Source organism: Orcinus orca, chromosome 11, assembly GCF_937001465.1.
Source record: "Orcinus orca chromosome 11, mOrcOrc1.1, whole genome shotgun sequence".
NCBI classification, from domain to species: Eukaryota; Metazoa; Chordata; class Mammalia; order Artiodactyla; family Delphinidae; genus Orcinus; species Orcinus orca.
In genome coordinates this window covers 93,260,661-93,268,609 of record NC_064569.1, presented here as the reverse complement: position 1 = coordinate 93,268,609, position 7,949 = coordinate 93,260,661, and positions in this window count along the sequence as shown.

Below are 7,949 nucleotides of genomic sequence, written 5' to 3'. Positions count from 1 at the left end.
CAGTGAAAGGCCCGCGTAACGCAAAAAAAAAAATTAAAAAAATTAAAAAATTAAATAAAAATGTACTTCTGATACATACATATTTTACTGGTAAGATAAAAAGGAAGGTAATTAGGAACTTTATAATTTTGGGTGGTCAAGACAGCATGACATTTTGGGCCTCTCACTGCTGTGGCCTCTCCCTTTGCGGAGCACAGGCTCCGGACGCGCAGGCTCAGCAACCATGGCTCACGGGCCCAGCCGCTCTGCGGCATGTGGGATCCTCCCGGACCAGGGCACAAACCCGCGTCCCCTGCATCGGCAGGCGGACTCTCAACCACTGAGCCACCAGGGAAGCCCAACATGATTTTTATATTTTAAGTTTTGGGTAGAGAATTCAGACTCTTCTTTAAAATATTAAAATTAATTTAAATGTAAAATTTCTGGATACTAATTTTATAAATGTATAAAAATATTGGTTTCTCTAATTAAAGGAAAATAAAATCTAGTTTTCAAAATGTATGTATGATAAAACTATTTATTAATTAAAACACTAATAATATAGTGACAATCTTTATAGATCTCAGAAAGATTTAATATCTTATGTTGCATCCACTTGTATGAAAATTCAAGTATTGAAAGTACCATTTGTTACAAAAGGTATTTGACTATCCTTAAGTCATTTACTCACCAATTGTATACTGAATGCTAAGTGCTAAAGAATCTACAAAAGAAGTATGATTCCTGCCCTCAAAGAATGTGTATACTAGTTAAGAGAAAAGACAATATTTACGAAAGGATGAGAGGACAAATGATTATAATTAATTTGGATTGTGTGATTCCAAAAATCAGAGAGGAAAGGTTAAGCTGTAGGACAGCATGTGCAAGTATAGAAGCTGGAATTTGGAAACAAAGAGACCAACCTGGCAAGCAGAAATTGTTCACAGTGTGGAGTTCTGGGAAATAAGAGCTTTTTAATTTTATTATTTTTAAAGCTCAGAAGCTGCTCCTCTGAATAAGCAGACATTAAAGTCACTATGGAGCAGATTTTCTGTGTTCTGCAAAGTCAGTTAAATGCCTTTTCTTAGTATGCAAATATAAATGCACACTTTTTCCTGGGGAAGGGAAGGTTTTGCTACTTGATAAAAACAGCATCTACTAGAGATTCCCTGGTATGCCAAGTCCTGGAGAAGGAATGGACTAATTTGTATAGAGCCCAGAGCTGTTTGATAGGAAAGGAAATAAAACTCCCAAGATTTGAATTTCAGAAAAATTTTCTAGGTTAAGCTGACTACACCCCTGACAAGGAGAATTTACCCATTGGTGTAGAGTTGGAAACCAGGGCTCAACACAGGGCCTACAGTTCTGTGGCGGAGGCTGGTTTCAATATGGCACGTGGCTAGGACTGGAAACCTCTCTGGATCCAGCCACTCTGATATGTCCTGCTTTGGAGAACAGTAGCTGAGCATGTGAATGTGAACTAAAAAGCTGTAAACTTGGGGCTCAACTTTGGGACAGCATAGTAGATTGTGCAGTGCCCACTGAACTTTTCTAGGTCAGGGTTCAATTTGCCACCAATGGTCAAAGCATCAGGTCTTTCCAGTCCTCCCTCTCCATCTGACTGTACAAATAACTTTGGCTTATTCCAAGCGGGAGAGAGAGACTCAAAAAAGAGATGTTATTGGTCAGGACTCTTTTAGTCACAAGCCACAGAAACTCAAACTAGCAAATGCAAGACATGAATTCATTGGCTCAAGAGAGTTTGAAAAGTCCAGAAGTAAAGCTGACTTTAGCCACAGCTGGAGCCAAGATCTCAAAGAGAATCATCAGGACTTTTCTCTCTGTCTCCATCTCCTGCTCGGCTCATTTCCATGCTGCTATTGTTCTTTGACACGCTTTCCCCACATAGTAAATAGCCAAGGTGCTGCTTGTATCCCAGCAAGTTAGAAAACACACTAGAAAAAGTATGCCTTTTTCTTCCACAGATTATTCATTCTGTGGAAATAAGCAAAAACCACCAAATGAGAACAGAGGCTATTTACTCAGAGTTTGCTACAGCAAGAGTCAGTGACCTTCATTTGCTTTTGGCAGAGACTCAAAGGCAGGCAAAGGAATGGGAAAGCTTTATAGAGAAAAATAGGAAAGGCCTCAGGTATGCTCTGATTGGAGGTTGTTGGCATGGGAAGTTGGAGGATTAATTTGATAGAGATGCAGAAAATGGATAAAGGAAATCATACTGGCACCAGGGAGATAATTTAGGAACGGTTATGATAAATCAGTTGTGAAGTGATAAAGAATGTGACTAGGGGGACTTCTCTCGTGGCGCAGTGGTTAAGAATCCACCTGACAAGGCAGGGGACACGGGTTCGAGCCCTGGTCCGGGAAGATCCCACATGCTGCGGAGCAACTAAGCCCACGCGCCACAACTACTGAGCCTGCGCTCTAGAGCCTGCAAGCCACAACTACTAAAGCCCGCGTGCCTAGAGTCCATGCTCCGCAACAAGAGAAGTCACCACAATGAGAAGCCCGCACTCCTTAACGAAGAGCAGCCCCCGCTGGCCGCAACTAGAGAAAGCCCGCGCACAGCAAAAACACCCAATGCAGCCAAAAATAAAATAAATAAATAAATAAACTTAAAAAAAAAAAAGAATGGGACTGGGGTGATAGCAATGAAATGGACAGTTCAAAAAGGTATTTAAGATTTGGTGTGAGATTGAATATAAAAAGAGGAAGAGAAGGCAGAGTCACAGGTGACTTGACAAAGCTCTTTAACCTATGAGAGGAGATTATGTTTGTATCGTGAACACGAATGAAGAAGTGTAGAATAAAGATTAGGTATTTTACCTGGGAAGGTTAGCTTGTATTAGTTTGCTAGGGCTGCCATAATAAAGCACCACAAACTAGATGGCTTAAACAACAGAAATTATTGTCTCACAGTTCTGGAGGCCAGAAGTCCAAGATCAAGGTTGGTTCCTTCTGAGGGCTATGAGGAAGAATCTGTTCCATGCCCCTCCCCTAGCTTCTGGTGGTTTCCTGGTAATCTTCAGCATTCTCTGGCTTGTAGAAGAATCACCCTGATCTCTGCCTTCATATTCACATGGTTTTCTCCCTGTGCGCATGTCTTTGTGTCCAAATTTCCCCTTTTTATAAGGATACCAGTCATATTGGATTATAGGCCCACCCTACTCCAGTAAGACCTCAGCCTAACTAACTACATCTACAATGACCCTATTTCTAAGTAAGGTCACATTCTGATTAATTGGGAGTTAGAACTTCAACATATAAATTTTAAGGGGGACACAATTAAATAACAGTAAGAATCAGGTACAGTTAAGAGTCAGACACCAGAATGCACAAGATACCACTTGAACTCAATACCTGCTACAATCAGAAACATGGAAGTCAAGATCTGGGGAAACCTAGTATCTATTCAGAAAATGAAGAGATTGAAATAGATGATCTCTTCCATCCTTTCTAACTTTCCTGTTCAATCATTCCTTAAAGAACAAAGAACAGGGACTTCCCTGGTGGCACAGTGGATAAGACTCCACACTCCCAATGCAGGGGGCCCGGGTTCAATCCTTGCTCAGGGAACTAGATCCCACATGCATGCCCAACTAAGAGTCCGAATGCCACAACTAAGGAGCCCTGGAGCCGTAACTAAGGAGCCCACCTGCCGCAACTAAGGAGCCTGCCTACCACAACTAAGACCCAACTAAGACCCAGTGCAGCCAAATAAATAAATAAATAATTTTTTTTTAAAAAAAAGAAAAGAACAGAGAACAAACAAGGACAGAAAGCCAGGAGATCAGAATAGGGTGGTCAAGCCAAAAATAGGGAATACAATAGACTAGACTCAGAGAAGGGATATCTTTCATGGAGAGGAGAGGGATTGGGACCTTAGACACCAAGTTACAGCCAGTCAAGTCTCCTTCACCTGACTCAGGGTTGTTGGATGTTTATCATTTTTTTTGGTTGCACAATTTCCATTTATCCATCATAATAACACCCTGGTTTTCTTTTAAAGAGTCACCTCTCCCCAGTTCATGTAGTCTATCCTGAGACACTGGATACTGAGCGACAGTCACAAGGATGACAGCATGGGTTAGAGGCCACTAATACATGCAAGGACAGCAAGGGCTGTAGGGCCAGCAGCAATGGCATTGACCTGAACAAGCTGTTCCTGCTGTTAGACTGCAGGTTTCTGACTCCTAAACTGCAGAGTTGCTTAGACTCCTGTCCATTCCTATGGTGGTTCTCCAGCCTCCTGCCAATTCAATGACTCCTAATGTCCTTCTGATAAATTTCTCTTTGCTTCAGTAGCCAGAGTTGGATTCTATTACTTGCAATCTAGAACTCCACCCAAGGTGACACCCAAATGCTGCTTCAGGGGACCAGAAAAAAGGAAGCCAGGAAGGGCTTACTTAACAGGTGGATGATTCCTTATTATTCGTATACTTTTCTATACCAGTCTTCAATATTTTATTTATTTTTTTATGTTTGTTTGTTTATTTATTTTTGGCTGCACTGGGTCTCTGCTGCTGCATGTGTACTTTCTCTACTTGCGGCGAGTGGGGGCTACTCTTCATTGCGGTGTGCAGCCTTCTCATTGTGGTGTCTTCTCGTTGCAGAGCATGGGCTATAGGGGCGCGGGCTTTAGTAGTTGTGGCGTGTGGGCTCAGTAGTTGTGGCTCACGGGCTCTAGAGCGCAGGCTCAGTAGTAGTTGCGGCGCACGGGCTTAGTTGCTCCTCTGCATGTGGGATTTTCCCAGACCAGGGCTCAAACCCATGTCCTCTGCATTGGCAGGAGGATTCTTAAGCACTGCGCCACCAGCGAAGTCCCTACCAGTCTTCAATATTTTAAAAGGAAAGTTGTTTAAGAGACTATTAGTCAGAATTTTTCTTGGCTGAACCCAAAATAATAGTGTCTTAAAATCGAGGTTTGTTTTTTCCTCATAGACAAGAAATCTGAAGCCAGGCAGTCCAGAGCTATTATAGTGGCTCTACTTTGTCATCAGGACTCCAGGCTTCTGTCTTTCTGCTTCCATCCTGCTCTTGGCTTCCATTCTCAAGGTCAGCTCATGGCCTAAGATGTTACTGGAACTATGGTCAGAGAAATCAAGTTGGGCGAATGAAGGTGAAAGGCAGAAGGGCAGAACAAAGTTCTTTCCAGCTGAGTCAGCTCCTATGAAGGCCCCCCCCACCCAACACACACACACACAAACACTTCTGCTTACAACTTATTGGCCTGAACTCAGTCATATGGCCATATCTATATATAAAAAAGTAGTGAAATACTGTCTTTTGTTCTAGGCAGTGATATGCCCAGCTGAAATTTGTAGTTCTGTAATTAATGAGGAAAGGGAGATTGGCTGTTGGGTAAGCAACTAGCAGTTTCTACCACAAAATCTTCTTTTACTTTCTCAGCAATGACAAATTTCTTGAATGTCTATCACAGTAAGTCCCCTACATGTGAACCTTCAAAAATGCGAACGTGCATTCATATATCTAATCACGTTAGTTAGTTCATGTGTCTGGTGTACGTTGTCACATACGTGCATCCTCTACAAGTGGCTGTGCTTTTGTGTACTTTGTATAGAGTACAATAGTACAGTATCTTTATTCAAGCCCAGGATGTCTGGAAGCAAGTGTAAAAGCAGCGGTGACGTAGCTGGTACTGCTAAGAAGCACCAGGAACTGGAGGCCCAGAGAAAGGATGAAGAGAGACAAGAGGAAGAAGAAGTAACTGCAGAACCAAAGAGATTCATGATGCAGGAAACGGCAAGGGGATTTTATTTGAGGAGGTTCTGTTAGTTTTTGAGGCACGGGATCTGAATGTAGAATGGTACATGAAGGTTGCAGCAGTTGTTCAGAATACAACCCAGTGCTACCATGTCATCTATGATGAGAAAAAAAGAGCTACTACCCAGACATCACTGGATCGTTTTTTCAAGAGGGTAGAAAGGACTGAATCCAGCAAAGAACCAGAACCTGCGCCATCAACGTCAGGCGTGAGTGAAATGGCAGCTTGCCCTCCATCTCCTATTGCTGACGATCCCTCAGCTCTACCATCTTTCACCTCCTCTCCCTCCTCCAGTCAGTAACTCTTCTTGCCTGTTCACTTGACGCCAGCCCCTGTATGCCAGCTGTTGTACTGTACTACTGTACTTTTCAAAGTACTGTACTATAAGATTAAAACTTTTCTTTATTTTTTGTGTTTGTTTGTTTTTAATGTATTATTTGTGTGAAAAGTATTATAAACCCATTACAGTGCAGTACTATATAGCTGATTGTGTTAGTTGGGTACCTAAGCTAACTTTGTTGGACTTATGAACAAGTTGGACCTATGAACACCCTCTCAGAACTGAACTCATTCGTATGTAGGGGACTTACTGTATATACTATGCAGAGCATTTCAGGAGTTTTGTACTTGTACCCGCAAAGTTGGTTGAGGAGTATATCAGTTAGAATGCCCTCAGCTGCAAGTAACAGAAAACCCAACTCAAAGCAACCTAAACAATGAGGAAATATGCCATCTCATATAATAAAAAGTCCAGGGACTTCCCTTGTGGTCCAGTGGTTAAGAATCAACCTTCCAATGCAGGGGATGTGAGTTCTATCCCTGGTAGGGGAACTAAGATCCCATATGCCACAGGGCAACTAAGCCTGTGCACTCTAGAGCCGGCACGCTACAACTAGAGAGAAGCCCGCGTGCCGTAACAGAGAGCCCACGCACCACAGTGAACGATTCCACACACCGCAACTAAGACCCAATGTGGCCAAAGTAAATAAATAAACAAAATTTTTTAATTAAAAAAATAAAGTCCATAAGTCAACCAACTCCTTAGTTAATTCAGCAACTCTATAATATTATCAAGGGCCTGGGTTCTTTCTTTTCTCTCCACTTTCCCATCATCGTTGTGCTGGTTTGGGTCTCTAAAAGCTCCCCTTATGGTCAAAAGATGACTATAGCAGTTCTACTTTCACATCCTAACTTGATCACATCTAAAGAAAGACTAGGCATTCTTTTAGGAGCAAGGAAACGGCTCACTCATACAGCTGCATTCAGTTCATTGGTTGACTGGAGGGTCTAAGATGGCCTCACCCATATACCTAGGGTCTTGGTGGGGATAGTTGAAAAGGTGACACTTCTCTCTGTCATCATTCAGTAGTCTAGTCTGAGCTTCTTTACATGGCAGCTGGGTTCCAATAGGGCAAGTGCTTATCAAGCCTCTACTTGTATTATGCTTGTTAGTGTCTCACTGGCCAAAGCAAGTCACACAAGAAAGCCCGGAGTCTTTGTGGGATGGGACTACACCGGAGCTTGAATAGCAGATGTGTTTTCTTGGAGGTCATCAGCATAACAGTTTTCTCCAAGGTACTGTGTTGCGCCCTTTGGGGTGGGAAGAGTTTGTCTTCAAGAGCTTACAATATGGTAAGGGACATGAGACACAAACTCTTGTAAAGTTAAATAGAAACACATGACTTAAATATTTAAATAACATTTTAAAGGCTATGTAAGTCTGAAGGCAGGCACAGTGAGGGGTTCAGCCTGCAAAAGCTAGTTGGATTTTTTCCCCAGGAGATTTCATATGGTGGTGAATGTTCCATGCCTCAGGGTCAGGCCTTCAACCTTCATCTTCAATATGTTAGTGCCCCAGTACTGGTTAATTTCTAGAGAGATGCCTCAGTCTGACTAAGCACGCAATCTGCCAGGGAGAGTATACCAGGATGCCAGTGACACTGAAGAATAGAATATAATAATGTCAAGCAGACCAGATGTGAAGATTGACCTGAACAACCAGCCCACTGCCTCAGTGAGCAAGTTCATGAGAAGCTAAAGGTGCATGATGAACACAGAATCAGAATAAGGCTGCTTGGATATAAAACTTGAATTATTCATGGATTCTGGTGGCCCATTACATTCATCTTCATTCATTCATATGTGTATTTTAAATGTATTATGAAGT